Source organism: Castor canadensis, chromosome 7 (genome assembly GCF_047511655.1).
Source record: "Castor canadensis chromosome 7, mCasCan1.hap1v2, whole genome shotgun sequence".
NCBI lineage: Eukaryota > Metazoa > Chordata > Mammalia > Rodentia > Castoridae > Castor > Castor canadensis.
Genome location: NC_133392.1, coordinates 113700926 through 113726686, shown reverse-complemented (window position 1 = coordinate 113726686; position 25761 = coordinate 113700926). Strand labels below are relative to the sequence as shown.

The 25761-nt window shown below is 38.3% G+C and overlaps 1 long non-coding RNA gene across 1 annotated transcript in view; it reads right to left on the bottom strand.

The window, feature by feature from the left end:
* Nucleotides 1-10348: 10348 nt before the first annotated feature.
* LOC141424664 (uncharacterized) overlaps nucleotides 10349-25761 on the bottom strand; it is a 36918-nt gene continuing 21505 nt past the window's right edge. The window contains exon 3 of the long non-coding RNA XR_012449529.1: nucleotides 10349-10823. This is a non-coding gene — a long non-coding RNA (uncharacterized lncRNA). The remainder of the gene's footprint in view (nucleotides 10824-25761) is intronic.

The window sequence follows — 25761 nt, the reverse complement described above, 5'->3', positions numbered from 1 at the left end:
GAGTGCCAGACCATTTGTACTCTAGCATTATTTGTTGCTTTTAGGTTTGTCACATTTTGAAAGTTTCTGTTGATTTATTTGAGAGTTTATCTGTTAATACTAATATTGACAAAAGAGCAGTAGCACTATCACCTGTGACATATAACAGATCCCTAAGGGGCATGTGGACAGGGAAAGAGGGGGCAGGCCCTTCTTAAACTAATTATGTAAATGTCTTTACTGGAAAGATTTACCTTTGTTATAAATCCAGAAGGTAATACTTGTTTTCCTTGGCTAAGCCAATAATTTCTATAATCAGATTTTCCCCAAAGTCAGTCTAACAGATTTCACCCTGGATGTCAACTATATTTAATTCCTTCATTCAACAAATACTTATTGGATGCCTTTTATGATCAAGTCCCAAGAACGATGCAGTGAGCAAACCAGAGAACTGGTGTCAACGATTTTAATTCCAGTAACTTCCCAAATCAGGCAGGTTAAGAAGAAGGCAACCAGTCATAACTCACTGTGAGTATGATCAACACATGGGGAGCACATATTTGCCATTTAAATACAGGTTAGGCTCATTGAGGAGAGAGAACTAAAATTGATTGATTTTTCCATTCATAGCTTTCAACAGATCCATGCACACAAAATTTATTTAAAGAATACTTGCAGAATGAATGGCCCAGAGGGATTCATACATACTTCAGGATGACTCTCTCTGCAACCAAACAGCCCAACACTTTTCTTGAGATCTGGCCACAGGGGAATTTTGTTAATGTGCAGATCTTCCTGAAGGCAAAATACCCCAAGCTGTTTAAGCAAAAGTCTTCTCTTTTCCTAAAGGCCTGTATATCCAGGACTTACACCTGGGTGTAAGGCCATTGACCTTATTATCAAAAATAAAAACAGAAGATTTTTTGAGACAGAAGGTCCACATACAGAAGTCAGTCAACTCCCTTTAAAACTGAAGTGTTCTTTTCTTGAGTCATTCCACCTCTACTGATCATCTGCTATGTACTGTTCATGGTGCTAAGAACAAAGCAATCCAGCTGTGATGACAATTTTTCCCCGAAGAATTTACAAATTAGTGAAGGACAAATAATCATAGAAGCTAATACTTATTGAGTGCTTAGCATCTGTATACCATTAAATCTCTAAGGAACCCTCACTAAGAGATGATATTGACCATACCATGTTACTAGTAAGGAACTTCAGATAGATTTGATAATTTGTTCAAGGTCACACACAAATGCTTATACATGGAAAGACCTAGCATTATAAATTATACCTATCAAATATCATAGTGCAGTCTCTTAACCAGTACAGTATAAACTCCCACTAATAATTCTACAGACACGTGTGACCTGTGGACACACACTTTTGAGGGACATTAGAGCCAAGTTGTCAAGAGCCAGACTGTCTGGGTTCATGTCTTCCCTCTGCTATTTAATCTATATTTCTATTTCTTTACTCATAAACATGGGTAAGAAAAGTACCTATTTTAGACCATTATTAAGAACATTGTGTTAAAATAGATGATCAGAACATCTAGATGCCACCTTAGTAAGTGTCAAGCAAATGCTAGTTTCTAGTCATTTCAGCAATGATTTTTCATTCCTTTGAAATCCATGTTATTGATGGCCCTGCATAGAAAGATGAAAACAAGAGGAGAGAGAATGGTTTCTTTCCTGCACACTTAAGGGACTGTTTGTTAATGTCCATCTGAAAGTAGCATCAAACTTATGTTATCCTCATGTGTAGAAGCACTCAGGGAAAAGAAGTATTGGAATGTCTTCTCCACCATTTGTACCTTAAATTTGGCTTTCTCATCCAGAATCATGTAAAATCAAAATTTCCTGCTAAATCCTCTTCTCTGGTCTCAGTGAGATGGACACAAAAAGCTGAAAGCACACCAGGGCAGATATTTACTTTCAAAAGGAAGGTCAAAGTTTATTAAGCATATCACCAGCTCAAGTGCTTTTACAGAAAATGGGGAACACTCAATTCACACTAGAGCTTTTAAATTCCCAGAAACATCATATCAATTTAGAGAATTCTAATTTAGTTTATTTATAGAGTATTGCTTAAGAAAACTTAAAAAAAAAAACTCTGTGCCTTTCTTTCACAGTGTGGTATACTGAGTTTTCATTCCTCCATGAGACTGAATGGTAATAACAACCTAAAGCAGGTACCAGGAAAACAAATGAGCAAATTTCTTTCATGAGACTCAACAGATACTCTTCGGTGTGAGAAGAAATAGAAGAGCCTTAGAAACTATAGTCCATACAAAGTAAGCACTAGTGGAAGGAGAACATGGGAGTACATTTGTTGCATTTTTATGTGTGTTTGCATGTACACATGCGTACCTGCTCATGTGCACCTATATGTATGTGCACACGATGCACACTTGCATGAGGACACCCATAGTCTAGAGGCAAATTTGATCAGTTATCTCTTTATCTGGATTCACAAGACTGTCAGAGAATCTGGGTTAGTGAATTAGGTGGGAATTCTATGGACAGTAATCTACCTTATTTGGCATTTACACTCATTGTATAAAATTGACTTAAAAATCCTCCCTGAAGCCATTAATTTCCCCTTTTACAGATGAGGAAAATGAAACTCAGAATGGTTGAAGATAGGTGTGAACTCAATGGCTCCAAATTCCAGCCTTTCTACAAAAATCCACCACGGCAGGGGGAAGTCTGTTTCCTTAACAAGTATATCACTTGTAGTATCTTGAAATTCCTTTGACACTGGGCTTTCACATGATTAATGTGTTGGAAGGTGCAACAATTTTAAAAATTAGATGTATTATATCTGAAAGCAGGAATGAAAGACTTAACAGTAAACACAATAATCAAACATACTTTGAAAAATCAGCAGGTTTTCATGAAAGCTACTATAGTAAACCTGCGCTCTATAGCTTGCCTTGGGCACTACCTTCTAATTACCCAGTGTGGAATTTCTATCTGTTTCTAAAAATATATCTTCACTAGCCTCTCTCTTCTTACCAAGGTGCTCAATAAATATTTGTTGAATGATGGTAAAAAATAATTCAAGGGTCATGGAATAGCCTCATGAATTTTATAGTTTTATTTCATTGATCTTTCTGAAAAAGACTCTTGTAAAGGGAGCAGTAGATTTGATATCCCATGAAGAAACAGAGCCACGAATATTACAATTTGTGTATTCTCTCTGAGATCCCAAAGATAGAGGCTTGTTGCAAGTTGTATTAGTTGGGGTAGTTCTGGCTGCTATAATCAATACATGTCAAATTTCATTGGCTTAACCCAATAAAACACTGTTTCTCAGTCATAGAAGAGCCCCACATTCCTGTTCCTTTCTTGGCATGCAGCTTATTTCTGTGGAAAAATTTAGAGAGCCAATTCCTACAGTCTTGGGGCTCTGTGATCCTGAAAGACATTAGACTCAGAGAAGGAGGGAAATAAAACATCATGCATATGATCCTTTAAAACTTTGACCCATAATACTACACAGCACTTCCATTCAAATTCAACTAGAGAGATTATGGCCAGATTCTCATCAGTTCATATAGGAAGTTGAAAACTCTTGCTCCTGTTTGATAAGCCACAATTCAATAACAATTCTACTCTGAATAGGAAATGTCACTTCCTGTTAGGTTCTGCCTTCGTAATTCTTTAGAGGCATTTATCACCTTATTGTAGACACGACATTACATTCTTATCTTACATTATTACCTGAATTAATCGTTCTGAAAGCTTTGTGAAATTTTATCCTGACTATCAAAACAAGAAATTGAACCTCAAAAAAGGGATATAACTAGCCCCCAAAGATGTATCTGTTGGTAACAGAACATGGATTTAAATCTGTGACGATCTGATTTCAAAGCCCATTCAGTATCCACTAAACTAAAGATTCACCTTGCCACAGATTTACGTTTCTTCAAAAGAATCTGAATAGTAGCTGAATAGACAGTTTATGTTATTGGAGTGGACTAAGCTCAAAATTGTATTGGACAGGTTTTATTTCTTACCACTTATTAGTGAGTAAGGGGCTAGGAACGATGTTTAAATTACTTATGGATGAAATAGCGATGTATGTGCATCCAAGTTAAACAAGTTAATTTTCTGTTCTGCAATGTAATCAAAGGAAGATTTGAATGACTAGACTGTAGAAAAAAATATGAATGCAGCTGTGTTGCAGAACAAATGAAATTAAAGATGTAAGGACTTCTGAGATTATTTCTCTTGCTCGCTTTCAGATGGATAGATATATGATAGATAGATAGATAGATAGAGCTATGTATGAAATCTTGACTTTTATTTCTCTTTGTGTGTCAACTTTAATCACTACTACTAAAAAATGACTTCTTCATATTATTCCATTTCAATGAAATGGACAGAAAATAGATTACTGATTGTCAGGGGCTGGTAGAAAGGGGAAAGATAAAGGATGTATAGTGGGTTCAGTGTTTTATCTAAGGGTGATAAAATGTTCTGAAATTACTGGTGATAGTTGCATCACTGAATATAACAAAAATCACTGAATTATAGTCTTTAAATAGTGAATTTTCCAGTGTATGAATTATATCTTAACAAAACATTTTTATTACTATTATTATTGTTGGTACTGGAAGGTTTTGAACTCAGGGCCTCATACTTTCTGGGAAGGCACTCTACCACTTGAGTCATGCCCACAGCCCTTTTTGCTTTAATTGTTCTTCAGATAGGGTCTCAGGCTTTTGCTCAGGCTTGCTTCAGACCTTCATCTTCTAACCAGTGTTTTCTGTGTCACTGGGATTACAGGCATGCATCAACATAGCTTATTCATTGAAAAAGGGTCTCATCAACCTCTTTGCCCTGTCTGACCTTATACTGAAATCCTCCCATCCCAGCCTCCCAAGTTACTGGGATTACAGACATGAGTCACTGCACTCAGTCCACAAAGCTATTATTCTAAAGAAAAAATGATTCCTTCTCAGGTTGTGGTGAGTCACCCCTGGCAAATGCCAAGTATCATATGTTGTGGCTATCACCACTGGAAATGAATTCTTTCCCAGATCCAATTCAAATAAACAGAGCAAAAACTACATCCAAAAGGATAAAAATCTGTAATTGTTCCAGGCAGTGGGCAAGGGAGTATAATCATATTACACGGAGGTGAGTGGGGACTTACTTCTGTGAATGGAATCACTCTGAATGGGGAACCAACCAACTACAGAACAGGTGTCTAATACAACAGACTTTGCTGTGGGTGCGTGTCGGGGGGTGGCTTACACATACCCAATACCTTAGGCCATAGTCCCACACACTCAGTTGTTAGGAAATCTACATAATTTTTGTAATCCTACCACTGACAAATTCTATGTCATCAGATAAACCACATCAATTAAGATGGTATCCAATTTTACTTCTGTAAATGTAATAATAATACCTCTATAATCTGGTTATCATAAGTAAAAAAGATGATATGATGTGTGTACATCACGTGCCTTGGGGCGTGTACATATAGTCCATGCACATAGTAGGTGTCTCCTGTTAAGGAAGTAATAGTGCTGTAATTGGTGTCACTATTTCCAAACTAGTGTTCCCACATGGATTCCAGTCAACCTAGAAGGAAGAAATATGGTCACAGGAGCTGGCTTTTCTCATTTGTATTCTGAGCAATCAGTTAACATAAACTTACAGACAATTCTACTTGCAACATCTAGAGAAGAATACTACAAGGATCTTGCGAATTTGAGCAGTAATGTTATGATTTCACATTTCGCCAAATATTTTTGTATGTATTCTGTTTTGCTGATCTCTTTTTCACCTACAGAAATTCCGTTCATGCTTTAAAGCCTAACTTAGTGCTATCCTCTCTTAGAGGCCTTTGATGGCCTTGTCACTACTGAAGCAGGATAGCCATCCCTTTCCCTGTATTTCTACAGCAGTACATTCATACTTCTTGCATAGTGTTTAGCACATGAGTACATTTCTACAGCATCCCCAACTGGATTGTAACTTCTACAGCAATCTAGAACCCAGCCCAGCATCTAGCAAATGATAGACACTCAAGAAATTTCTACTTTTACTCTGTCTGTATGAGTAGTAAAAATGCCTACAGTTTTACTGCTCTTGCAACATTTTGTTTCAGAGTCAAGGTCAGAGAACTTCAGCCTTGATCAAATTCACCAATATCATCTGGCCTTTATATCTCATCAAGGGTTAAAATTCCAACTACTGGGCCAAAACTTTAATATTGCAGAAAATGTTTTTCTACTCTGGGTATTCATTTCTCCATCATAAAATTGACATATTTAACATGAATTTTTTTTATTAAGACTCTCAGAGAAACAGTCTCTGAGTTTCTTATAATTACACTGTCTCATTAAACATCTCCATTCCCTGCTGACCATGAGAAACTGAAAAATATTAAAAACATGCCCCATTTTTCTGAAGACTCACCGCAGGAAAAGAAATGAAAACTTTTACAGATGCCACAATATAGCAAGTATTTTAACCTCACTGTGCCATCTAATCTACAGAGCACATTAAAATAAATATAATTATCCTTGTTTTACCAAGGAGGTAAACTGAGGCTCATAGAACCTAAATGCATTCAAAAAGTTGAAGCAAAGATAGTTTACAGTTATTTTCCTATTGAATTTTCCCAGTATTTATCTAGCAGTGAACTTTATCAAGAGCAATAATTCATCAAATTTTTTACCCTATGTGATTCCTTCATTCTTCCAATAAATATTGAGTTCCTTCTATATACTGGCACCATAAGAAAAGACAGTGTTTTAAAAATTAAGATTCAACACACAGAGAAAGGGAAACTTTTGATGTGACTATATTCTGAGATACTATCAGAAATGCTAAAAAACAAACAAACAAAAAAATCTAGCCTGTTCCCTCTTAACTAGTCATTGCAGAATAGTGATTCTAAAAACTCCATATTACCATTGATGACAAATTTGATAGCAAAGCACAACTGGTCCACATTTAAAAGACATCTTATATGTGTTATGGATTCTCAAAAGGAAAAAAAGTATGGTTCGAACTTTATTAGTGATACTGACTGCAACTTATTACCAAATGTTAATTTAGAATGCACTCACACATTCATCTCTTCAACCCACTGAATAGCATTCAGCCATCAAGCTGTTAACATTTTCTGAGGTTTTCTGCGTGCCACACATTGTTCTAAATTTTTAAATATATTAACTCATGGACTCTTCACAGCAATCTCTGGATCACTACCATTGTTACCTCCAGTTTTGGAATAACATAAGATTAAGTAATTTACCAAAGATCACATGTTGGCAGAAATGAAGGTATTTTGGCCCAGGGATGCATGGTCTAACCACTGTATTACCCTGGTTTTTTGGTAGGTTTTTTAATACCAATTTTGTACCAGACTCTGCACCAAATTAAAGGGAAACCACCACTAAGAAAGCATACATGGCCTCTCTCTTTGGGGAGCTGCTGTCCAGCAAGGAAAGCAGGGAATATATGAGCAATTGTACTGTATTCCCCATGATAAGTGTTATAATAGAGGAAACAGAAGTTAGAGTTCAGGCATTGGGGAATGACTTGTGGTCAGAGAAAACTGAGGAGAGGACAAGAGAGTGCTCTATAAACCATGTGGTAGCTTCCCACATACATGACACATGAATGTGGGAAGATAGCAAATCAGTTACATAGACCCATACCTGGGGCCAAGCTAAGCACAGTAGATTCCAGCTGTGAAGAAAGAACAGAGAGATATTGGGGACAAATGACGGGGTAGGTCTTTGCTTAGCACAGTCTGTGAAAGAGCTGTGGGTGGTATAGAGGGGAACATGTAGGATGAGAGGCCTACAGTTGGAGAAGCAGAAGAGTGAAGTCAAAGCCTGAGAGGTGGGTGAGTGTTGACTGTGGGTCAGCTGTAGAAAGTGATGGTAATTGATGTCTGCAATAGCTAACGCTGAACTTCTACTAGAATGTTTCTTGTAGGCTTCCACAAAGAGTGATTTTAATAGAGCTTGAAGAAAGCATTCCAAATGGTACAATAATCATTTTACAGAGTTTGTGTGAGTATGTATTTGCATGTTTCTATTCTCTGGTGTTTTGTATCAAGTTGAAACTACCATCTTCTCTCCAAGTTCATTGGTATTTCGATGCCACGCGATAGTTGGAAGCGAGCATGTGGACTCATTCTTCCCACAAATACCTACCCAAAACAGGAATCCCTAAATACAGCATGTGAAGGAAATGAATTGCTGTATTATTATAAACTGAGTATGTCCCCCAACTTCATATGTTAAAGCCTTATCCCCCAATACCTCAGAATGTGACTGTGTTTGGCAACATGGCCTTTACAGAGGTGATCAGTTAAAAATGAAGACTTTAGGGTGGGCCATAAGTCAGTCTAACAGGTGTCTTTACAAAAAAATTTGGACACAAGAAGAAACATCAGGATGTATGCACAGAAAGACCATGTGAGGACATGAGAAGATGCCCATCTTATTACCATTATTATTATTTTTGGTAGTACTGGGGTTTGAACTCAGGAGCTCAAACTTGCTAGGCAAGTGCTCTACCACTCCACCAGGCCTTTTAAGTTTAGTTTTTGCAGATAGCATCTCACGTTTTCCTAAGGTTGGTTTTGAACTGCAATCCTCTTATCACAGCTTCTTGCATAGATAGCTAGAGTTACCAGCACAACCACCACACCCAACAAGTTTGCTAAGACGGAGTCCCACTAACTTTGCCTAGGCTGGCCTTAGAAACCCTTGATCCTCCTAATCCCAAGTAGCTGGGATTAGAGGCATGAGCCACTATACCCAAGCCTCAACTTTTTTAACATAAGTATTTGTGAAATGAACATCATAAATATTAAAACAAAAGGGAAATAAATATTAAATAAATCCCAAAACCCAAAACTTATTCATCACAAGCATTGACAGTCTTGTTTTGCCAGGGCTCTTCTGGGACTCACTTTATATCTTTTAAAGCAGGTGTAAAGTATTTTCTAGTTATAAGTGAGATCACTAACATATTCTTGCTCCTTGTAGTTTTCTGTGATTTGGGAGACCATGCTAGAAGACATCTCTCTCAAATATGGCAGCCTAACTTTGGAGATGTGGTTCTTTCTAGAGTCCATATCTGTCCCTGTCAGATCAAATTCTGGGTTTGTTTTTTGTTTTTTGTTTTGTTTTTTGGGGGTACTGGGGCTTGAACTCAGGGTCTTATGTTTGTTGGCAGGTGCTCTACCACTTGAGCCATTGTGCCAGCCCCATATCTAATTCTTTATGGGACACACTAACCTCTCCTTTTTGGAAGAGAAGGTGATGGGGGTGGGGAGTGCCAAGCACTGGGCTTCTCATCACAAATGACAAGACAGCCTCAAGCTCGGTCACTTCACACAGCTCCGTCTTCAGTGCCTCTAACTGTGAACATGAAGTTTGCCTCCTGTACATAAATCCATGATGAAAAAGACCATATGCTGTTATATATCAACATCAATTTCCCCAACAAATGTTCATATCTTTGCAGACACAAGGCTTCTGTTCCTCCATCCACAGTAGGGAAATAATATTTTTATGCAGGCATACGGTAATAAGACCTAGTTACCTTCCAATTCTTACACTTGTAGTTCACTGCCAACTGTTCCCTGCTCCACCACCAACAGGTGCTTTAGCATACAGCATGTGGGTGAGGAGACATGCACCTAAAATGCCGGGAACTTGTGATCCTGAAAAGCAGTTCTTCTTTTACAAGAAATAACAGCTTTTCATTAATATCCCAATCCTTTAATGATATACACGAAGGTCATGATAGAAGGCTCCTGTGCATGGTGAATTATGTAAAGCAGCAAAAACTCTAAACACAGTTTATTGCTCACCTCTGTCTGAGTTAGACCTCCCTAAGGCCAGGCAAGGTTTAGCCAGATCTGAAACATAACCCCAGAATCATGTCTTTTGTGGCTCCCAGATTATTTCACAGACTCATTGAAGGAATCAGCCATGGCAGAAACAATGTAATAGAGCTAGAAACAATTGACCTCAGAAGTCATGGGTTCTGGTCATGTTCCAGTCACACAAACCTTGAGCAGATCACAACCTCCTTCATCCTCAGGTTTTTTCATCTTTAGAGTTGGGAGTTAACAGTGTTCAACTTGTATTCCAAGTCCTAAATAATCTCTAATTTATGTTAACATCTCGCTTTAGAAATCAACCCTTCTCTTAAAACTTGCACGTTCTCATAATCACCTCAGCAGATGGCATCCGCTGAGGGTCTTAGGATCAAGGACTCTCATGCATTCATGGAACAAGGTATGCTTGTTGCATATGCTGAAATACTTGTGTATTCATAGAAATGTTCTAGAAATATCTGGAGGTGGGGGGAAGAATTAGTTTTTAACATTTTCTAATTGTGTATCCTTATGCACATGTATTATGTTTAAATGAGCAAAATGTCTACAATTATATTGAAGCTTTCACAGAGAAAACAGATTAGATTTTAGTATTATCTGTGAGGAAGGGCTGTTGCCTAGTACTTCTGAGAAAGAAGGGATTTTCATTTCATGAGCTGAAGCAGGAATCAAGAGAAAAAGAAATGGTGTGTACTCCCAACTTACTGATCTCAACACTGTAGCCCAAGTCATCTTCTCTTGGGTTGTCCCCCTGAGAGGCAGTGGTCTTCAGCTTTGCAAGATAGCTGCTCCTCCCGCCAAGAACAGACTCTACTCCTGGGATGAGGGTGGGTAATTCAGTTCTGATCCACTGAAGCACGATGACCACTGTTGTGTCGCTCGAAGGGCCTCTTCACATGACAGTCTCTATAAGCAGTGCTCCCCTTCCTCCATCTCCAGCCCACCAACAGCTGTCCATTCAGAATCATCAGGGATAAGAATTAGAAGAGTCTGTCAGTTACACTGAGTAAAGACCACAATGCACCCTGGGCTGGGCATTCATTCTCTGTTTAAATTCCATTTCAATTATTTGGAGGTACATTGCCTGCTACAGCACACCGGAGGTTATGTAATGGGCCAGAATGACTGCAGAAAAAATTTAAATTAATGCAGTGCCTACAATACAATACATCCTCCAATTTGGACATATGAATCATTAAACTAGAGTGAAAAGAAATTCCAAAAATTAAATTGACATTTTAATTAAAGTCGAAAAGTATCTGAGTCCAAATGTTTCCACTCCCAAGTTTATATTTCTGTTTAGTCCCATGGAATTTACCCAACTTGGTTTGCGTCATTGTTTCTTCAGCAGCTGCAATTTCTAAAGTATTTAAGTGGTATCGTTATAACTCCACCTTTCTCATGTGCCTCACCTTTCAGAGGCTAAAGCAGAATAAGAAATACAAAGATTATTTAAGCACTAGAATAACATCTAAGAATTTTTATGAGATCCAGAGAATTGTTGTTTGAAGTCAGCCCAGGCAAAAAGTTAACAAGACCCGATCTTAACAACAACAAAAAAACCTGAGCGTGGTTTGTAACACACTTGTAATCATAGCTATGTGGAAGGCATAAGTAGGAGGATCACAGTTCAGGTCAGCCAGGCAAAAAAATGTGAGCCCCATCTGAAAAAAGACTAAAGCAAAAGAATGGTTGGGGATGTGGCTCAAGTGGTAGGTGCCTGCCTAGCAAGCATGGGATCTTGAGTTCAAACCCCAGTACTGCCAAAACAAAAAGAGTCTTTAAAAATCCTACACACAGATCCTCAGTCTCAAAACAATTATCTCAGAAAAATGATGCTGGCAGTACATTTTAGAACCACATTACTATTAATAGTCAAAGATCATGACCAAGACTTGCTTTTGTTGACTGGAAGTCCGGGAAGTGCATGCAGCTCATGGGGAGCAGGACAGGTATTAAAAGAGAAGACAGACCAGAGAGAGAGAGAAAGAGCAGAGACAGGGAGGCAGAGAGGTGTATTGTTTTTGTAGCCCCAAAAGTAAATAAAAAATTAATCTTAAAGTGTGTCTTTAAACTTAATAGAAATTGATGTCCTAATTGTATCAAAATGATTAATAAAGTGTAGAATGTGGGAATTTGGTAGAATTGAATTTCAAACAACATGAGGGAAAATTCCCAAGCTGATTAATTTTGTTGAACTCCACAGTGGCTAGAAAGGGTTAACACTGAGTACCAATATAATATTCCCAGGGGAAAGAAAAAACCTTTATAAGACTATATCTGTGTGTTAATAGTCATCGGGACCCTAGGATCACGCCTATTAGCCAAGCCTAAGGATAATCACATCCCCTAAAGCTAAGAATCCTGAAAGTGCCACTAACTTTCCAAGCTCACACTCCCCTCATTCTCCCTGCTCTTCAACGTACTGTGCTCACCACTGGGCCTTGCGCCCTGGCTTTGAATTATCATCTTATGCCAGGCATTTTTAAATTGCTCACATATCATTCTACCTTGATACAAATTCTTCTTTTACCAATGAGGAAGGACATTCAGAGGATAAACTGGGAACAGAAATGACATAGCTAGTAAGAAAAGGTGTGAGAATTTGAATTCAAGGTCTGAGTGAATGGGAAGCCCATAGAACTGCTTTGCTCTCCTGTGGTGTGTCCTTCTGTTGTTTCTGCTCTTTAAGAAAAGGCACTGCTGCTCTTCCCAAAATATAATTAGGCCTCCCAGCTCACACGCCAGACATGGTAAGTATATTCAGTTGTAGTTATACAGTGCTTCCCTTATAGAATGGGAGGGATGACATGGTCAGTACAGACAGCTTGAAAAGTCCTCAACTAAAGTTTTTCAGGAAAATTATTAGTAAAAATGTCTGTTAACAATGCATAGAAGAATTGGAGTAGGGTCAAACAGGATAATAACATCTTACCACAAAATGTTTTGTTTGTTTTCCAATATAACCCTAGAAATTTTTCTAAACTTCCCATGTGCCTTTCAAAAGTAGAATACATAAATGTATGCATGTATGTATGTGTGATGTATGATGATGTGAGGGAGCACATCATCTTTGGAGCAAAGCCTCCTGTATTTGTTGTTGTTGTTGTCGTCATTGTTCTGTGGAACTGTGGTTTGAACTCAGGGCTTCGTGCTTGCAAGGCAGGCACTCTACTGCTTTAGTCACTCATCCAATCCATTTTTTACCTGGCTATTTTGGAGATGGGGTCTTACAAACTGTTTGCTTGGGCTGGCCTCAAACCCTATCCTCCTGATCTCAGTTGCCCAAATAACTAGGATTACAGTGGTGAGCCATGGGGCACCCAGCAAGTCTCATGTTTCTGTAAGTAGTTAAGTGCTTGTTATGACATCACCTTCCAGACTTGTGTACCATTTCCCAGCTTCTTGCCTGCATTTTCAAATTCTAACACCAGTGTATTACACAGTATGCTAGGTAAAGTTTGACAGATGACTGGGAAAAATATTTAAAAGAAAGTGGAGTGCTTCTAACTGCTTATCAGCATAATATACAGTTTCACTTGAGATCCTCTAGTTGGGGGAGTCACAAGGGTCAGTCCACACATTGGCTGACAAGTGTGTTCTTCCTGCCAAATCTTCCAGCTGAGAAGAGAACGTTAATTTATTTAGCAGACGTGTGTCTATGTGGCTTAACAAAACAGCCATATGCTGCTCTAGCAAGTAACATTACAAGAAATCACAATTAATTCCAGAACCTATCCTAGAACTTTTCACAGGGACCATGGAACATGATTCTGATGAGACTTTTTCCACAGAAGCTTTATTTGTTCTGATGATCTTTAGACCAGTCTCAACCAACATACATTGTCCTTATTTAGTGTGAATTTTGTGAATCTTTGTTAGCCCTTGCTTTTCTTCTCTTGCACAGATTTTTTTTTTGAAGGTCTAGGACTTGAATTCAGGGCCTTGTGTTTGCTAGGCAAGTGCTCTACCACTTGAACCATACCTTCAGTCATTTTGCTTTCAGTTTTGTTTTCCAGATAAGGTCTCACACTTGTGCTTTGGTGATCTGGGACCAAGAGCCTCCTATCTCCACCTCCTGATTAGCTGGAATTACAGATATGTGCCACCATGCCCTAGCTTGTTTTTCGAGATAGGTCTCACGTTTGGCCTTGAACCTGATTTTCTATATGCACCTGTTAGGTAGCTGAGATTACATGTGTGCACCACCACACCCAGTCCATTGCATGGATTGAGTAGTTTTAGAGTTTGTCCATAGGTACCTGCCGATAGATTCCCCTGCCCTTCTCAAGACCTCATGGGAGGAGTTTCTTACAGTAAGGCCTCAGAGGTGGAAGCCAACATTACTGAAATCCTCTGGTCAAATTTCTGTAACAGACCTTAGTGAGGTCACTATGGTCCCAAGGTGAACCCTCAGCTTTGTAAGTCTGCCTTTTCCAGAGTTGGTGGCATTATTTTTGTAAATAAAAAATATTTTTACTATAAAGTGCTTTTTTACATATAATAAATTCAGAACTATAGAAAAGTAAGAAGATGGGAAACCTTTAATTGGACTATTCTCAAATGACTTAATATTTTGTGCATTTGTTATATAATGTCTTTGTGTACTTTTTCAATATAACATAGTCATGAACGTATCATACATGCTACTTCTGTGTGAAAGTGATAATATAAGCATTTTCCTCAATACTATGAACTCTTTTAAACAAAAATGCCAAAGAGTACAATAATGGAGAATATGACAATCTAAATGTTTTCAGAGTTCCGTTGTTTCCAATACTGTGCCTTGTTAAAGAATGCAAGTACTACCCATGAGAACTAAGCAATGCCTGCTGTTACTACTTGCCTCTGTATCTTTCTAGAAAAGGTTATTGCTTCTGAAGCATATATGTATGTGTCTGGTTTAATACAAATGGTCTCATGATAACCATATTCTGTACCACTGTAAAAAAAAAAAAAGTATAAATGACCAGTACAATTTTCATAGGCAACAGCATGTTTTGTGTTAGAGCACAGACTCTAGAGACAGGTTGCCTGAATTGAACTTTGGGCCTCAACAGTTAATAGCTTTTCCAACCTGAGCCTGTCACTTATCTTGTCTGCACCTCAGTTTGTTCATTTGGAAGTGGAGATGATAGCACTACCTTCTTAAAATTGTTACGAAGATTAAGTGGCAGGTGCCTGTTAAACCTTTGAAATCCCATTCTTTTCTTCAGCTGTATAACATTTTATAACAAGGATTTACCACAATTTATTATATTTATGGACATTTACCTTGTTATCAGTGACAGAATAGACACCCTTTTGAATTACACCTTTCACTCATGCAAAGTCCTCTGTTATACCCATAGTTGAAATTTCTAAAAATGAAATTACTGAGTCACAAGACATGCATGCATTTTAAAATTTTATCTAATTTTTCTTTACTATGATCACTTCAATTTTATTTTGACATTGATGAATGTGTGTTTCTCTACTCATTAGCCAACAATGGCTTCATCCAGCTATTTTGTTACTTGTTAATCCACTAGGTAAAATAAGTTATCCTGCTTTAATTTGCATCTCCTAATTATGTGTGTAATTGAACATCTACTCATAGATTTTAAAGCCATTTAGAACCTTTTAATTTTTTTTTCTGGGATCTAAAGCAGCATGTGTTATGATCCCTTTTTTAAATTGACTTATTCTGTTTTTATCTGTAACAGTATGTTATAAGTAATTAGTGTTTTGTCTGAATTGTTGAAAAAAATCCCCAGTCAACAATTTCCTTTTAGATTTATTTATGATATTTTTTTCTTGGCACTGTCTATCTTTTATCTCTATGGAGTCAGATTCACCTATTTTTATTGATGTAAAAATTGTACATATTTATCAGGTACCATTTGATATATTTCATAATGCTTAATTCAGGACTCATGTATCACTTCTTAATAATTAAAATCACATAGCTAAAATAGCACTCCCCACTTAAGATTGCTAAATGTTAGTGGATGTGTGGCTCAAGCTGTAGAGCACCTGCCTAGCAAGTGTGAGGCCCTGAGTTCAAACCCAAGTATCACCAAAAAGAAAAAAAAGAGATGACTAAATTTTACTAAGTCATCTAATTTTACTAAATAAAAATTTTATACACTGTAACATCTTGTATTTTTTTTGTTCTGTGTGTGTAGCTGGATTGTATGTACATGTACATAGTACAGGTATATATCTAGAATTTACTTTAGTAAAATAATTAATGCAGGTGTTTAAATATATATTTCCTCCAAAATCTCTTTGTTATTACTCTCTAAAATTGCCATCCTTATCAAATAAAAATATTCACACCTTCAGTTATTTAGGACTTTTCTGGATTCACTATTTTTTTCATTATTTTATGCTTCTTCCTGACTAAACTACTTTTAGGCTTAGAACACTTCATTACTATTTTCTTTTTCATTTATATTATTTTATTTTATATTACATTTAGGTCTTCAATCCAGTGGAAATTTAGTTTGAAAGATGTGAGATAATCTCCTATGCCTTCCTCTTATGAATTTTCTGGCCCCATTATTATTTCTGTGGAGATGAAAGCTACCCACTCCATCAGACACTGTTCTTCCTCAAAACTCTTTCCAACAGCATGTATTGACCATCTTAACAGTTTCTATGCATGATCAAGTCTTAAGCCTTTATTCCCAAATTTAATTCAAATATATTTTCTGCCTGTTAAAAAGTATGTTACAATGCCAGGTTTACACCTATAATCCTAGCTACTCATGAGGCAGATTGGGAGAATCACAGTTCAAGGCCAATCCCAGGTATAAAAATGTTCACAAGACCTCCATCTCAACCAGTAATATACTTGGTGTGGTGGTGTGTAACTGTCATCCCAGCTATGTGGGAAGTGTAAATAGGAAGATTGTGGTCCAGGCCAGCCTGGGGAAAAACATGACATCCTATTCTAATAATAACTAAAGTGAGCAGGGTTGGGGTTTGGCACAATTTGTAGAGAATTGCTTAGCAAGCAGGAGGCCCTGAGTTATAAATCAGCACTGCCACACACACATACAAAGGTGTGTTATAATGGTTATCTGAACGGGTGGAGTAAAATGTGCAAAAGGGATGCAGACACATTGTTACTATTCTGCTCTTCTTTTCCCAGGTTTTATATAATCCAATTATCTTCACTTACGTCGTTATCCATGAGTGAGTCAATTTATAGTGCAAATGATTGTTTGAATTCCTTTGGTTACAGTTTACTTAAATTGGCCTTGCAGACAAATGGAACCAAAGAGACCTGATATGTAGAAGTCATTCATTCACTCACTCATTCATGAAGTATTTGTTAAACATCCACTATGTCCCAAACCAAGGGTGGAGGAGTGGAGCACCAACAAGTAGGCCCAGTTCCCAGTAGCTCAGAGAGGGATGATAATATTCAGTGTTTCATAAAATAAATGATGGATACATGAATTTTTAAAAATTAAATTTACACTATAATTATTATTTTGAAGCTACTCAATCTTTCATAAAATAAATCCATGTACCAGGTGGCTTACTTCAGAGAAAAGTTGCAATATGACTGCTTGTTCAAATTCTTTTTGAACAGCAAAACAGAAAGTAAACAGAGATACATTAGCATCTATTATAGTTCCTTATCATCTTATGATTGAGAGTCCATATGTTCAGAAGTTGCCACAAAGTAGGGACTTTAAGTCAAGAGAACTGAGCAATAGAAGAGAATGTAAACTGTGAGTTGATCTCCACAAAACAGAATACGAGAAATGGAAAAAAATCAATAAGGAAGAAAGAAATCTGCATACGTGGCAGCAGAGACATGTGAAAGTCTTGAAGGGCGACCAGCTGTTGCATCTCTGAGACTTGTTAAAAAAAGACTTGTGGGGGAGAATCAATTGACAGGAAGCTGTCGTGGAGGGCTGAGAGGGATGAGAAAGTGACATTGTCAGGGGAGGGCTGGAGAGCAGTAAATTATACTGGGAAAGAGCCCCGGGCAGAGCAGCGCTTGAAGCGGGTCCCCATCACCACACAGACTGTCTGCACACAAAGAGTTGGAGTTGGCAGCAGGAATGAGCACTTGGCAGAGTCAAGGCAGCTTCTTTTTCTGGCTCTGCCACTCTTCCATCTTACCATCTTCGTTACTTCAGTGGCTTGAAGAAGAAGAGATGATCTCTCTGAAGTTTGTTCCTTTCTTTTTGAAGATAGGGTAAAGTGAAGGCAGCAATGTGCATAGCCCTGTTACAAGCTGTGAGATGTATTTCAGCAACTGTTTGGGAGAAGGTGGAGAATTCATTGTCAGGAATTAGGACCTTTCTTGGTCTTCCCAAAATGCCTGCTGCAAGAGGTTCTCAAAACAAGGTAGAATTTGGTACCCTTTTAGAAGATCATGTTCATATAGCTCCTTACCCTGTGGAAACTAGGTAAAGTTTTGTACAGGCTGGAGTTAGAGAGAACTCTGGTGACCGAGCTAAAAGAAGGGAAATAAAAATATTTCTTTGCTACTCGTTATTAAACTTGTGTGAAAGCTTTGGAAATCTGTTCAAAAACTGTGCCTGCAGATAGGGCTGGGGTTCCTTAGGGATGTTTACTCAGAGCATCTGTGAAGCAGCTGGTTGTTGGATGTTATGACTGCAGGTCACAATTTAGCACTAAGCCCTCTGCAGCTCATACCTGTCACATCTTTTGCTTCTTGCTGTCCCTCACAGAGACTGGGAAAGTGACTGGATCAAGGAAGGCACATGCAAAAGAGAAGTGATATGACCACTATATAAGTCAAGCAAATATGCTCTGTCACCCGGCCTGTTTGATAGCCCAGTGTGCCACTTGGGAAGACACTTAAGTACATTGTTTTACTTTTTCTTTACAATCTGTCTGAGACAGAAATTTCTTCCCTATTTTTAGATGAGCTTTTCCCACACTTCATAGCTTCAAGAAGGTGCTGATTTGGAAGTTGAATTCTTATTAATCTATCAGATTTCAAACCTCATATTTGTCCCACTGCATTACTACATTTACTGAGCATGAATTTAGTGAAGGTGGTTTACCTAAGATTTACCCTTACAACTACTCTAAAGAGATGTAATATTACCCCACCCAATTTCATTAGAAAAATGAGTTTACTTTAAAGGGCTAATTCCCTACAAAGGCAAAGATAATTATTTAACAATGATGCACTTGTTGAGGCTTCACAACATGGCAGAAAATGTTGCAAGCATTTCTAACATGTGAGCACGCACCCTCACAACATTTTTTTGAAATAGGTATAATGAAAGCCAGGCGCTGGTGGCACATGCCTATATTCCTAGCTACTCAGGAGGTGGACAGAGATCAGAAGGATCACGGTTCAAAGCCATCCCTGGCAAGTAGTCCACGTGACACTATCTTGGAAAAAAAATTAGGGCTAGTGGAATGGCTCAAGGTGAAGTTCAGGCCCCAGTACCGCCAAAAAAAATAGATATAATTTCCATTTTTCAAAGAGGGAAAGAGGCACAGAGTTTAAGTAATGTGTTCAACATTATTCAGCTAGTGAAGAGTGGGACTAGAAAAGACACTTGAATAGTTGGAATCCAGCATCCAAAACCCAAACCACTACTCCATACCTAATTTTCCAAATATTTCCAAGTGAGAAAATGACCCCTGATGCATGAGTTGGTGAAAGAGACCCAAATGAATCACTCTTCCTACCGCCCTCCTTTCACACCTACACTCCTTTACTCCTTTCCTAAACCTGTCTCTTTATGCTGTGCTGTGAAGGGATACAGGAGAACAAGGTAAAGAAGGCCCCTGAGCCTTACACTTCTGCGTCCATTCCGCCCCAGATGATTGATCAAAGACCGTCATGGCACTTCCATTTCTGGCCAATGAAACATAAGGGAAGAGCTCATGCGTTTGCTTCTGGGAAAAGATTATGCACTCACCAGAAAAAGTCTTTTTTTCCCCTTTGTATATGTTTATGCCTGGACATCTGGATATGATCCATAATACTGAAGTAAAACATCTTGTCACCAGCTGCCTGAGAATGGAACAACCCCAAGGACAGTGGAGTGAAGAGATGGAAAGAACTGGATCTTGACAACATGATTGAGATGCTGAATACTCAACCCAAAGACCTTCCCTACCCCAAGACACTTTTCATAGGGAGTAATAATTTTCCTTGTCTACGCTTACACTGAGAAAGGATTCCTGTTATTTGCAGCCCAAAGAACGTTGACTGAAACAAGGCCATCCTCAAGTAGATGGTGGAATCTCGAAGGAAGATCAGCCTTTTCGTACAGTTGAGGCACTCTACCTTGGGCAGTAAACATTTTCCTTTCTTGTAAAGAGCAAGCAGGGGCCAGGCCACTTGCAGAGGGAAAGTATGCATCAATGCAAGAGGTCAAACTAGAGTATCTTCAAGCCTGTTTTCAACTGTAGGCAATCATTCTTCCAAACAAGACATAGTAAATACACAAGGTTTTGGGTTTTTTATGAGTTAGAGGTGTCAGAAACAAGTACTGTGTATATTCTTTAACGTTATTAAAAACCATATGTCATAATTTGAAAATAACTATTTTTATATTTCTATGTTGACAAGTAACCTAAGTAAATAACCTATTGGATTCTGCTCTGATAAGGAACTGAAGGAGCCTATTAAATGGTCTGAGAGCAGACAATTTCCTGATAAATTAATAATTTTTCTCATCTTGCCTGCATTCTAACTTCCCACAAAAATCCTTTTTACACCTGTGATGTGTTCTAGTGTTCTAGTATTGCTTGTTGGCAAAGCAAAGCTAAGCTCCAAACATCCTTCCTTCTCAAATTCAAGGCAGGAGAACTCCATCTCTCACAGTCTCCAGTAACTCCATTTTCTCACTCTATCCCTTCAGCCCTAGAGGTGACAATAGTTTCTAGCTGTTGCTATTCTCTGGGTCCCTCACCACCCTTTGTTTGTTTCTTTAACCCTGCCCACATTCCTGCAAGTAGTCTTTTTATTAGACTCTTTTCATTCGAAACATGTGTGGTAAATTGACTTCCAGCTGGGATCCTCACTGTTACAGCTGGTCTGGTATATATATACTTTAAAGAATTCTTCTGTGATATGTCACAAAAGAATGATCACCATTGTTCTCCTTAAATTATGAGTTAAATCTGTTTCTCCATTTCTTCAGTATTGGTTGGCATTGTGACTTGCTCTAACCAATAAGAGATTAGCAACCATGACACATCTGGGAAATGAAAAGTGCTCACATACTAGTGCTAAACTTCTCCTGCTCCCAAGCACTTTGTGACCACTACCATGCAGGCAAGTCTCAATTAGACTGTGTGATAACAAAAGACACATAGCTTATCCACCCCTAGCATTCTGTCCTATATCATGCCAACTTCTAGACATGTGTGTAAGGCTCTCCTAAACCATTGAACCATCTCCTAAACCACTGGTCAACCCACCAGCAGGTGGCGGATGCACAAGCAAGTACAGCAGAAATCAGCTAAGCTTGACCCAGATGAGAAGAATGACACAGCTAAGCCATAAACTCTGAAGCTGTGGTTGTTGTTTTAAATCATTATTTTTGAGAGCTATGTATAAGGCAGCAAAATCTTTTTAGTTCACCTCTGGTTACATGAAATAAAGTTTAAAGGTGAGTACAGCATATATCTTTATTATTATTTCACTAACACCTGTCTACAATTTTAGCAGTATGCATTTTCTTATATAGCACCTCATCTGATTCTCTTAACTATGCTGATTGTAAACAACAGACAGCATCAGCTATTTCAGCTCCTCCAGGGCTTTCCTCAGTCATCTTGTGCAAGTCCATGCTTTGCAGACTATTCCACATCTAGTGACTCAGCAAACAAGGAGAATATAGTTCAGACCATTTTGGACACACAGGGATAACTCCAATAAGTCAATAATCATCCAGACCTCCCACTGGGTTGGTTAAGGTCTTTTGTCATTAGGAAAAAATTTACTGTTAAGAGGAAGTTATCAATATAATGTTATATCTATGTACAGAATTAAGACTAAAAGATATATGCCAAAATGTTAATTTCCCATGTCACAATTTTATCTTGTATCATTTCCCTTCTTACACACCCCATTCCAGTTATGCTGGCCTCCTTTCTCTTTTTCCACCAACTTCTTTCTGTCTCCTAATCTGTGATTCATCTTCCTTCTGCCAGGAAGGCTTTTCCTTTTAATGGATGCCTCTCTCACCCCCTTAGGTTTCACTTAAAAATCACCTTAGAAATCCTATCCTGCTTATCTTATCGTATGTGCTATCATTTTATAAAACACCTCCTTACTTATTCTCTCCACAGCTTTTATCATGACTAGTAATTTATTTATTTACATATTCCTTCTCTCCCCCCTAAAGTATAAACTCCACAAAAGTAAAACCCTGTCTGTCTGGGTTATTCACTAACACTTAATGCTTAGCAAAATGTGAGTACAGAGAGGACTCAATAAATACTTCTGAAAATAGGTTTTGTATAGTAGCACTTTAATTGACTATATTCTTTGGAGTAATATTTTATATCCTGCAGAAGTTCTAGAATTAGTCAATGTTATTTTTGTAACCTGAAACAATAACATTTTAAAATACATTGAATGAATGAATATGTCATGAGATCCTGTCTCCAAAAAATATGTTTCTCGAATGTTCTTTAAGGAGAAATTTACACACTTGGAAGAAAAGACATGGCTACACCCTATGGCTTGTGCTGTGATAAGTTGGAATGACAGGGACCATAACATTCTGTCCTCCAATTTCATAACTGCATTTCAGCTCCCTGGGATTGGGGTAAGGTTAGAGAGGCAAGCAGTTTGGGGAAGTGTAGATTCAGTTGTGCAATATATCTTTGTTATATACATTTTGACAAAAAGAGTTTCCTAGAACTGGGAAAGCCACTGGAAGCCAAAAAAGCTTGTCTCATTTTACAGAATTAATCAAGGAAAGTTAATGTGTATCCATTCTCAAATGACAACTTCAAGAATCAATCTATACTTTAAATATGAGGAAGGGGGTTTTTAGTTGTGGCTCACACAAAGGAAATGGAATAACATGCATTGAGTGCCTGTTCAGTGGTGTTTTTTTCCTAAGCATTTAGAATACACTTCCATATTTTACTTATATTCCCTGACTTATCATTAGCTTACTTACAATTACAGCTAGTAATCAGGACTGGAAAACCATCCTCTCTTTGGTTTTATAGCGGGTTTTTTTTTTTTTACTGTGTATTTTCTTCCTCCATGGAAGAAGTTCAATCAATTGTCTAGGATTCTTAAAGTTTTTTAAGCCACTTCAGAGTTTTCTTCTCACTTTGAAACCTTTATCTGAGTATTTTACCGAAGACCTCGAGATATAGACATATGGACACAGTTGAGGTGTTACACATTTGGCCATTATTTTATTCCTCAATTTCATCTCTTTAAAAACATACTTCTGTAATTAATTGTATTCATGCACCATGGCACAGCCTGCAAGCATTTTAACCATCACTGAGTATTTATAGATGCTTGTTAATTAAATTTGTCTTCAGCTGAGAGTCCATGTACTCACAACCCACACTTCCCTATGAGTGCTGTTTCAGTTTTTCTGATTGAAAAATAAAAGAGGGTCTGGTTTTTTTGTTTGTTTTTTTGCAAAGCCAGCATTAGTGACTTAGTTACAACTGGCACATAAACACCAACACCAACAAAGGAATACAATGCAAATGCCATCTTAGAAAATCTTGTTACAATGTTCTGGTTCCTGTGGGGGACAAGGTGTTTATCAATGTTGAAAAAAACCTCCTGGCTTGATAGAAAATGTCACTAGCCTCAGAGGTGCTTCTCTCCAGCTGAAATTTATTGAGTGAAATTTCTTTAAGTCTAATGGGACTTGCTAGGAGCCCAGATTCTTGCAGTACAGTAAACCAGAGTCACAGGCTTCTCTGTGACTTCAGAATTAGCACTGGGGAAGTCAGATCAGCACTGGTGATTTCATTTGCTTACTGGACATTCTGAAATCTGCTGAACTCCAAGCAAGACAAGAACCTGAAGGGGTAGGCAGGGATCAAAGACAAAAGCCCAGGACCACAAGAAATGTCTGATGAATTTTCATTAAGATCTTGCCACTGGTTTAGCCAGATTTCATTAGGCTGGCTACCTGATAGGACAAGGGAGAACCTCATTGTTAGAGATATCTCATTACCTCTGAAAGGTTGCTGGTAAGAAACCTTCAAAACATCAAATCTGGTTCCCCTTCTTTTAGGTTACAGACAAAAGTTACATGTAGTTCTGTCCTTTTCCTACCTCTCCAGCATCATCCTGGACCCTGTGCTCACCATTACTTTCTTCACTTCAACAGTTCACTCCCTTTCTCTTCATTTTACTCTTTCACATTACTTTCTCTTCACATTACTTTCTTCACTTCACTCCCTTTGCTCTTAAATTTGCCTCCCCAGTCTTTTCCCTCCCCCTTCATGTACTTTACTCCTCACTATTCTTTTGATTTCAGCTCAAGTGTCATTTTATTCAGTTCAGCAGAACAGCTTGATCTAGGAAGATTTTGTTTCTGTTCAAAGCACATAAAATATGCTGGATAAAATACAATAACAATTTTTAAAAATAAATGCCCAAGTTTATACTCTTCTCTCCAGCTGTAAGGAAGGAAGAAGAAACTCAAAAGCAGAGCAGTAAGTACAGCCGAAGCTCCACAGCTCACACGTGGACCATATCCATATTCATCCAAAAGTCTGGGGTTGCATCCACTTCCTTCTTTTTTCCCTCTTTCTGTTCCTTCTGTTTTCAGATAAGTCATTTCTATATTAGATGGTGACCAAGAACATTAGGTAAGCATGCTTGGCAAAGAAGAGACAGCCATGGTGTCCCAGAAAGGAGAGTTTTGAGCCCTAGCAGTGCACGGAATGTGCCTGTCAAAGCCTGAGAGGGTAACAAGGTGTCATTCAGGGGCATCCTCTTAGAGGACAAACTGCTGTAGGATAGTAAAGTCTCAGTAGGCTGTAAAAAGATACATACAAAGGAGAAACAGAAACCAGCACAGGGAGCCAGAATCCAAGCTGGTATAAAAGGGGCCCAAGCATGCAGGGTATTTGATGTCAGAATGCAGACAAAATGAAGAGCATATTTTTGTAGAGAGTCAACCTTGCATGAGTAGGGCAATAAGCCCAGTGTATCAGAGCTTGAGTGAGGATGAATATGACATTCAGGTGGAAAGGATGCCTGGTATCAGGTGCCAGAAACCAAGCATAGTGAGGAGAAATTTTTCCTAGGAATAGGGGAAGGACAGCCAAAGAAAGTATTGAAGTCTGTACATAATGAGAAGGGATCACAATGGGGAGACTACTGCAGGTGTCAGAACATGGAAAGGGTAAGAAAAGGATTCAACTGAGAGGGAGGTTGCAGAGACCCAGCACTGGAGGGGAGGTTTATGTCTTGGATATGGCTTGAATGTGTCCCCCAAAGCTTCATTTATGTACAGGAAGCTTGGTCCCAAGTGAGAAGTGGTAGAACCTTTAAGAGGTGGGGCATAGTGCCAGGTAATTAAACCATGGGGCACCATCCTCCAAAGGGATTAATGATGCTCTCACAGAGTAGATTAGTTATCCTGAGAAGGGATTGGTACGTGGTCAAGCCATCTCACACACTTAGCCCACTAAGCATATGGCCTGTTCCCTTTCTGTTTCTTCATCATGTTGTGACATAGCCAGGAGGCCCTTGCCAGGATATTGATGCCTTGCTCTTAGACCTCCAGGACTGTGCGGTAAATAACCTCTGTTCTTTATAAATTACTCAGCCTGTTCTTATTGCAATAGAAAGCAGGCAAATATAGTATTGAAGTTCATGTGGAATAAAAAGGGCCTGAGCATGGAGCAGGTGGTGGAATGACAACAGAGAATGGTAGCATGCAA